This window comes from Populus alba, chromosome 1 (genome assembly GCF_005239225.2).
Source record: "Populus alba chromosome 1, ASM523922v2, whole genome shotgun sequence".
In the NCBI taxonomy this organism is placed as follows: domain Eukaryota; kingdom Viridiplantae; phylum Streptophyta; class Magnoliopsida; order Malpighiales; family Salicaceae; genus Populus; species Populus alba.
Genome location: NC_133284.1, coordinates 50503175 through 50511245, shown reverse-complemented (window position 1 = coordinate 50511245; position 8071 = coordinate 50503175).

The window sequence follows — 8071 nt, the reverse complement described above, 5'->3', positions numbered from 1 at the left end:
CTTTTTTTTCCCTTCTCAAAACCAATAAAAAGAATTTCATTAGTGAAAGATAGCATACCATCGTTGTAACGAATACATTGAAACAAAATAGTTTACACTTACGAGTTTAAAGCAGCAATTACCCCAAAAATGCAAATTTATGACATAATTATGATAAAACGCATAATATAAAGATAATGACAAAAAAATAAATTTAAGAATAATATGCACAAGTGAGAAGATGTCAATTCCCTTTCATTAATTTTCACGAGGACAGTAATATAATGGTCAATAATGATTACATTAATAATGTTTTAAGAAGTTTGCATGTTATATTAATAACAAAGGTTCTCTCGTGCGCGACTTTTTTTTTCATTTTAAAAAATAAAATAATTTGAATGATTACTTAGATATTTCACAAGTATTTTTTTACAAAACTAAATTTTATTTATTTATTTGTTTGTTTTAAATTAATAGTTTTTAATATGTTTTTTTTTTATTTTGATGTGTTGATGTTAAAAATTATTTTTTTAAAAAATATATATTATTGTGATGTATTTTCAAACAAAAAATACTTTGAAAATCAACTAGTATCACACTCCTAAACATACTTTGAATTCATGGGTTATTGGATTATTGCCTCAATTTAGATTAATTAATTTTATTAAAGAAGCGTTTGTTTTTTTTTTTTTTTTTAATTTTAAGTGGATTAAATCTAGATCAGATCTAGTTGGTTCAACCGAATTTTCAACTTAAAAAAAAGAAGAAGAAGAAAACATGTAGTAGTTTGCAAATCCTTTGATATGAATAGCAGTCATCAAGGTGGAAGAAGTAGGAAATCTACAACCAACAACAATCAGAAGATATCAGGGAACTAAAATTAACCTCTAATAATTAAACATCTTGGGAGTACACTAGAAATCATTTGATATTTTAATTGCTCATTTACAGCATATCAATCATTAAGTAGTTCATCTGACGTTAGTGTCTTATGATCTAGTTTCTATCTACCTTTCTAATTAAATCATGTAAAATTTGAAGAATCTTTTAATTATATTATTAAATCTAGTTTAATAAGTTAATTATAAAATCATGCAATTTAGTTTTTTTATCTAACTTTCTAATTAAATCATGTAAAAGTTAGCTTAAATTAAATTGATTAATTTTATGAATTAAAATATAATTTTAATAACAGGTAAAAACATGACTTAATTTTTAATAAAATTTTTAAAAATAATAGCTTTTAAAATATATATATATATATATACCATCGAACTACATGGGTGTTATCAATTTTGCACCCAATTTATTTTTTATATTAATTTTATTACTAAATTATTTTGATTTTTCAATTAAGGATTTATGTTACAATTACCTAAAAAATTAAGTATTTTACAAATTAATATCATTTGGAGTGTCCCATAAATCCTTTGATATTTTAATTGCTAATTTAAAACATATCGTTCATGAAGTAGTTCAGCTAGTTTATTGAACTGTTATTCATTGGATAATTGTTTTTAAATGTAAAAAAGTATTAAAAGCATGAAGAATCTTTTAATTATATTATTGATTTAATAAGTTAATTTTATAATTTAGTTTGTTTTTTTATCTAACTCAAGTTTTAAATTAAATCATGTAAAAATTAGCTTAAATTAAATTAATTGATTTTATGGATCAAAACACAATCTTAATGATTGGTAAAAATATGACTTTTTAATAAAACTTTCAAAATGATAGCTTTTAAATATATATATATATATATATATATATATACCATTAAACTACATGGGTGTTATCAATTTTGCACCCAATTTATTTTTTATATTAATTTTATTACTAAACTATTTTAACTTTTCATAGAAAGTAAACAAAAAAAAATAGCGTGAATCTTAACCTAGATTAACTTGCCAAACTCGCAACCAAGATCACGAGATTGTGATAAATTTATAAAAAAATAAATCAAAACAAATTATAAATCTTAATTTTCAATAAACTTATTGTTAAAGGTTGAAATTGATAAAAAAAAAATCAATCTAAAAATATTATATAATAAAAGACTTGAGTCTTCACGACTTAATTCACAAAACACGTGAGCTGAGTCATAAAAATCAGGATAACCTCATAAAAAACAAACCAAAATAAAATCATGAAGCTTAATTCATAATCAACCTAGTATTGAATGATAAAATTGAAAAAATACCAATTATAAAAAGACAAAAAAAAAATGAGCTAACTCGTCAATTCCGTAATACGAGTTATTAGACTTAGCTAACCATATATAAAGCAAACTATGATAAATTATTAAGCCTAGCCTCCAATAAACTAAATGTTTAAATATGAAATTAGGGAAATAATATATAGATTTAGAAAACAAAAAACAAAATTAAAAAAACATTATTAAAATGAATAGTGAATTCACCACCTCTTTTAGTTTATAGTGTAAAGAAACTGAACTAACCATATATAAAGCAAACCATAATAAATCATTAAACCCGGTCTCTAATAAAGTAAATGTTGAAATATGAAAATATAGATTTAGAAAAAAAAAAAACCAAGTAAAAAAACACTATTAACGATGCATTTTTTTTTAAATTGAAGATTTTGATCATTGACTTGAGATAAAAAGAAAAGAAAAGAAATGAAAAAAAAACATAAGTCAAACTTGGTAAATCTGTTGAATCAATGACTTGAGATATAATATCAGGATAACTCTATAGAAAAAAAAAGGTAAAAAAATATACCAATTTTCAAAAAACTTAATTAAAAAAACAAAATTCTCTCATGTATTGCCTCAATTTAAATACAAGAGGATGAAATTTAAAAAATTAATTTAATTAAAAATATCCTTTTAAAGAAGCAAAATTTAACAAAGATTGAAAGAAAAAAACTTTGAGGCAACCCTTGTTATTTTAAAAAACAAAGATAAATTCTATAAAAAAAGAGTAAAAAAAAAAATGTTATAGGTTGAAATAAAAAAAAAGAAAAGAGATTAAAAAAAAAAAAACAAAACACCAAAGAAGCCCGAGTGAACCCTATAAACTCGGGTTAATTAAGTCTGAAACTCGCAATTCATTAAATTCTGATCCAAGCTCAATGCAGGAGCTCAAAACCTAAATAATTAAATGTTGGAAGATATAAATTTATTATCTATTTGATAAAGTATCAGGATGTTTTAGTATGATTGGTGTACTTTTACGCAAAGATGATGGTTTTAGGTATGCTATAGATTAACAACTAGTTTTATTTTTCCCGTGTGTCAAATATTTGGAGAAAAGAGAGAAGATAATGCGACTTTTTGTTCATACTGATAATGCGATTGTTTTAAATATGTGCAAAAGGCAGAAAACATGCACCTAAAGCTGGACTTCAGGGCTATATTGTTTTCTAAAACTGTTGAATTTCAAAATAAGCTGAAGATTGGTATATGGTTTTGCGATAGAAATATAATTTAGAGTTAGCTGCACGTTTGAAAAGTTGCATAGGATTCTGATGCGAATTCACTTGTCCATACATCGATTTGATATATGGTTTTGCGATAGAAATATAATTTAGATTCTAGAACTTCATCTTCTTCCGCAGTACTGTCCAAACATCATCAATAAAGAATGATTTGGTAGTGGAGAGTGGGACTGATTCTTGGCATATTTTATCTGAGTCGGATGATTATATGTTAGAAATCCATGAAGCGCAAAGGCACTAACACAACTTTTCATGGCGGTGCTCCCCAGTAGCTAGAGACAAACATTTAAATAACTCGGGATAAGTACACGAGGATTCTTAGGGGAAATTCCTAAAATATGAACAACAGGAAGCTGTTCACACTGGCGATGGTTTCTGTATTCCTTTTTTTTATTTTTTCTGTCAAGAGCGGACCTCCTGACAATTAGCACAAATATACAATTATAATGATCTGTGTGAGGGCCAATCCTCTTCTTGCTTTCCTTGAAAACCTCCAAGAAATACCAGTAACCTTTCATGGTATTTGCTGAGCCAATCCACTTGTTGGCTTCCTTGAAAACCTCTCAGATATACCAGTCAACTCGTTGGTTAATTTAAGCTCATGGTGTTTCTACTTTTAAGCGCTCTCTCTCCCTTCTTTTTATCTTTTTATTGACTGGTATTAACCAAGAGTTTGATTAAATAAACCTTCCATAAATTTGACAGCACATGTTCTTCCCTCCAACTGTTGACAACTTGCTTGTGGATTAATGTAAAAATTAATTAGTACTAATCATGTTTGTTGAGGTTATTTTTATTTTGTCATTTGGAGCACAAATTTTTATTCACATGTTATGATAATTAAATGCTTTTAAAAAATTCAGATTTAAAAATTAGGTTGTTCTTAGTTAGTATTTTAGGATATAATAAACAAATATAGGAGTGATGAGGCATGAGAAATACATCCCTCATTTTTTCTATCAAGATTTACAAATGATGATAAAAAACAAATATATATTGAAGAAGACTCTTATTTTTATTAGGTTTCATGAAATACTCTGCTCACATATTTTTTATAGGAATAAATTCAGATTAATATTTTTTAGATATAAGTCAAACAAATCCAATTTTAAAATTAATTTGTAGTAATTAATGTTGGCTGAGGTTATTTTGATTTTGTAATTTATAGCCGATTTATCATGTAGGTGTGTGGGTGCCTTTTGTTTTTTTAACTTTTATCCTTGTAATAATCAAATACTTTAAGAGAAAGAAATTAAATGAAAAAAATTAGGTTATTTAGGTTATATTTGTTTAATATTTAAGGGAGATACCAATTAAAAAAAACATAAAAAGAATGTTAGAGGTTGAAATATGAAAAAAGAAAAGAGCTTAAAAAAGAAACAAAACACCAAAGAAGCTTGAGTGAACCCTATAAACTCGGGTTAAACTCTCAAACCCGCAATCCATTACATTCTTGACTCAGGCTCAACGTAGGAGCTTAACACCTAAAAAAATAAATGTTGGAAGATGAAATCAATCAATTTAATTCAATTTAAAAATAAAATTCCTTCATAAAAAACTAAATTCAACAAAGACAAAAAAAAAAAAAAAAACCAAGGCAACCTGCGTTATTTTAAAAAAGACTAAAAAATACCATATAAAGTGAATTAAAAAACAACAAATTATTGGAGGATGGAAAAAAAAAAAGGAAAAAAAAAACAAAGAAACCGGGGTCAATTTCTTAAACCAACAAACCGTTAAATTTTAGACCCGGACTCAACTAAAAAGCTAAAGACCTGACTATTTAAATGTTGGAGGATGACATAATAAAAAAATCTTGCAAGGTAAAAAAAAAATTGTGAAAACCATCTAAAACTAAAAACAATTCTTAATTTAGTAGGCCATTCTAAAAAAAAAAAAAAAGGCAACAAAGAGAACAATGATGAAATTGAAAAAACCACATGATTTCACATAATTTCATAAAGTATTCTAAATTTAAAAAATTATAATAAAGATAATATGGATGAAATCATAAGTATGATAAACTTTAGGGACTGATTTAATTTTTTAATCCCAACACAAAAATCGAGTAGGAGAGAGGGGAAAAGAAAAAAAAAAACAAAAGGCCACAAATGTCACACCAACCGCTATAGTGCTACAAGCGTCATTGATTTGTAGGGGGACATTGAGATCCTTCAGAAGCCTCCCTGGAATCACCGTTTTGGGTATTGGATGACGCCGCACACATCGTTCAGAGGTTGCAAACATTGTTCACTTGATTCTATTTTTTTTAATTTAATTTTCTTATTTTCCAAATTTTCTTATTGTCTTCAATAACACCCAATAACTACTAAATGACCACATCTAAATGATAAAAGAGCCTCGGAGTCAGATAATTATTTTTAAATTTTCAAGGACAATGAAGTAACATACTTGTTGAAAAATCAAGTCAAAGACTAATAAGCCCCTAGATCCAAGTGATTTTCTTTGTTTTACAAGGGTAATTAAATAATCACATTGTGCAAAGAAAATGCAAAAATATCGTTTAGCCCTTCCCTTTCAAATAAAGGAAAAGCTCGTTAATTTAATTTTTTTGATTTAAATTAATTACTTTTTAAATTGTATTTGATTTTTTAAAAATATTAAATTAATGTTGTTAATTTAATTTTTTAAGTATTTTTAATGATTTTGAAGTGTTTTTTTTTAATTGAAAAAAAATTATTTTAATGTATTTTCAATTGAAAATCATTTTTATAAAAGCATGATCTACACTACGTTACCAAACATACAATAATGATAGCTTTTATAGTTGCGATTTAAAAAAATAAATTTAACAAAAACACTTTTAGTTGGGTTTTTTAAAAAAATATGTTTAGTTAAAAGTAATATAAGATAAACTTTTGCATGTACAGTAGATAGAAAGCAAACATGAATAAAAAATAAATTATTTTATATTCCAGCAATTATGTATGAGGTATAATACAAAAAATCAAAAGTTAATTAGGAACACATGGCTAACAGTCTTTAAGACTTGACATCATTTTAACAATATAAAAAAGATAACATTTTCATAAATTCAATATGAAAGCAAAGTTAAAGAATTTAGAAGAAGATATTTCAGCTACTTTCCTTTAATTTTTAGGTAAACAAGAGGAGCTAAATTTATTCCCAACCTAAACATCAAGAATTCCACTAGAACAAAAGAAGTGATTATCACTTCACCATAAATAATTAGTCAATATAGACCAAAATTTAATGGGATAAAAAATCCTCCCAAAGCTTAACTGCCCTTGAATGCAGACGCTGCCTTGACCCATATACCTTATTTGGCATACATCCCAGCATCTTTATGGGCTTTAGTGCATTTTTTGAATCCAATGTGTGTAGGTTTAGGTAATATATGTGGATATGTAGCATTAATGAATCTATTTTTCACTCATAATAAACTCAAGTAACTCGTTTAAGCATACCTCTCCATTCAAAAAATTTTCAAGACTGCAGGCAGGTTTTTTAATATTTTATATTGATTCAATATATATATTATTTTGAGTAAAATATAATTTAAAATACCATAAAAATGAAATTATTTTTTTTAAGATCCCACATAGGCAGCCTACTATGATAGGCCTCTCAATATTTTATATTGAATCAATACTATTATTTTGAGTGAAATACAACTCAAAATACCACAACAATCAAATTAATTTTTTTTAAAACCCCACATGAGTTTCTCAATATTTTATTTTGAATGAAATACAACTCAAAATACCACAAGAATAAAATTACTTTTCAACTTCTCCTCTTCACAAAAGACAAGACTTGTAAGTTATAAATACTCAATGAATCTTCAAAGTTCAAGGTTCATAATATCTTCATTCTTAGTAATGTTAGTATATATATTTTTAGAGTTTATCTCTTTGAAATATCATTGTATTTTTTTTCTCTGTATGAATTCTTACTGAAGCATTTAAGAATACCCACATCTATCAAATTTGCAAGTAACAACTACTTATCATCTTAGCACACTAGACCTTAGTCTTTTTAACTTACTTAGATATCACCTAGCAATCATTGTAGCTAATTTTTTTTAAAAATTTCTAGAATTAAAAGATTAAGTGAACATCCAACATTCTCTTATTCTGATCTTCAAGTGCCACATGTCAAGCATTCGGGTGGATGTCGTTCTAAACGAGCCAAGGACGAAACTAGCTAATAAGTTGATTTTTTAAAGGCTGTAGGCAATGAAGGCATTGATTGAGCTGCACGTCGTTTAGTAACTTGAAACTTGAAAGTGATTTTTTGTGTATTTTCAAAAGTAAATGAAAATGAGGACTGTACCATTCAATCAACCAATCAATCAATGTACAAAAAAAATGAAAGGGAAAATGCAATTTGGAACAAAATATTGAAAAGGAAAATGCAATTTGAAAAGTTCAAGGTTCAATGTAAAATTAGTACTAGATTTGTTGAGGTTATTTTTATTTTGTCTTTTATAGCACAAATTTGGAAAGGTTTTATTAATTATTATTATTATTATTGTAAGTGTTTATTCTTAAAACTTTTATCCTATGTTGTGATATTTATATCTTTTTTTATAAACTCAAATTTAAAAATTAGGTTGTATTTAATTAGTATTTTAGAACAAAATGAATAA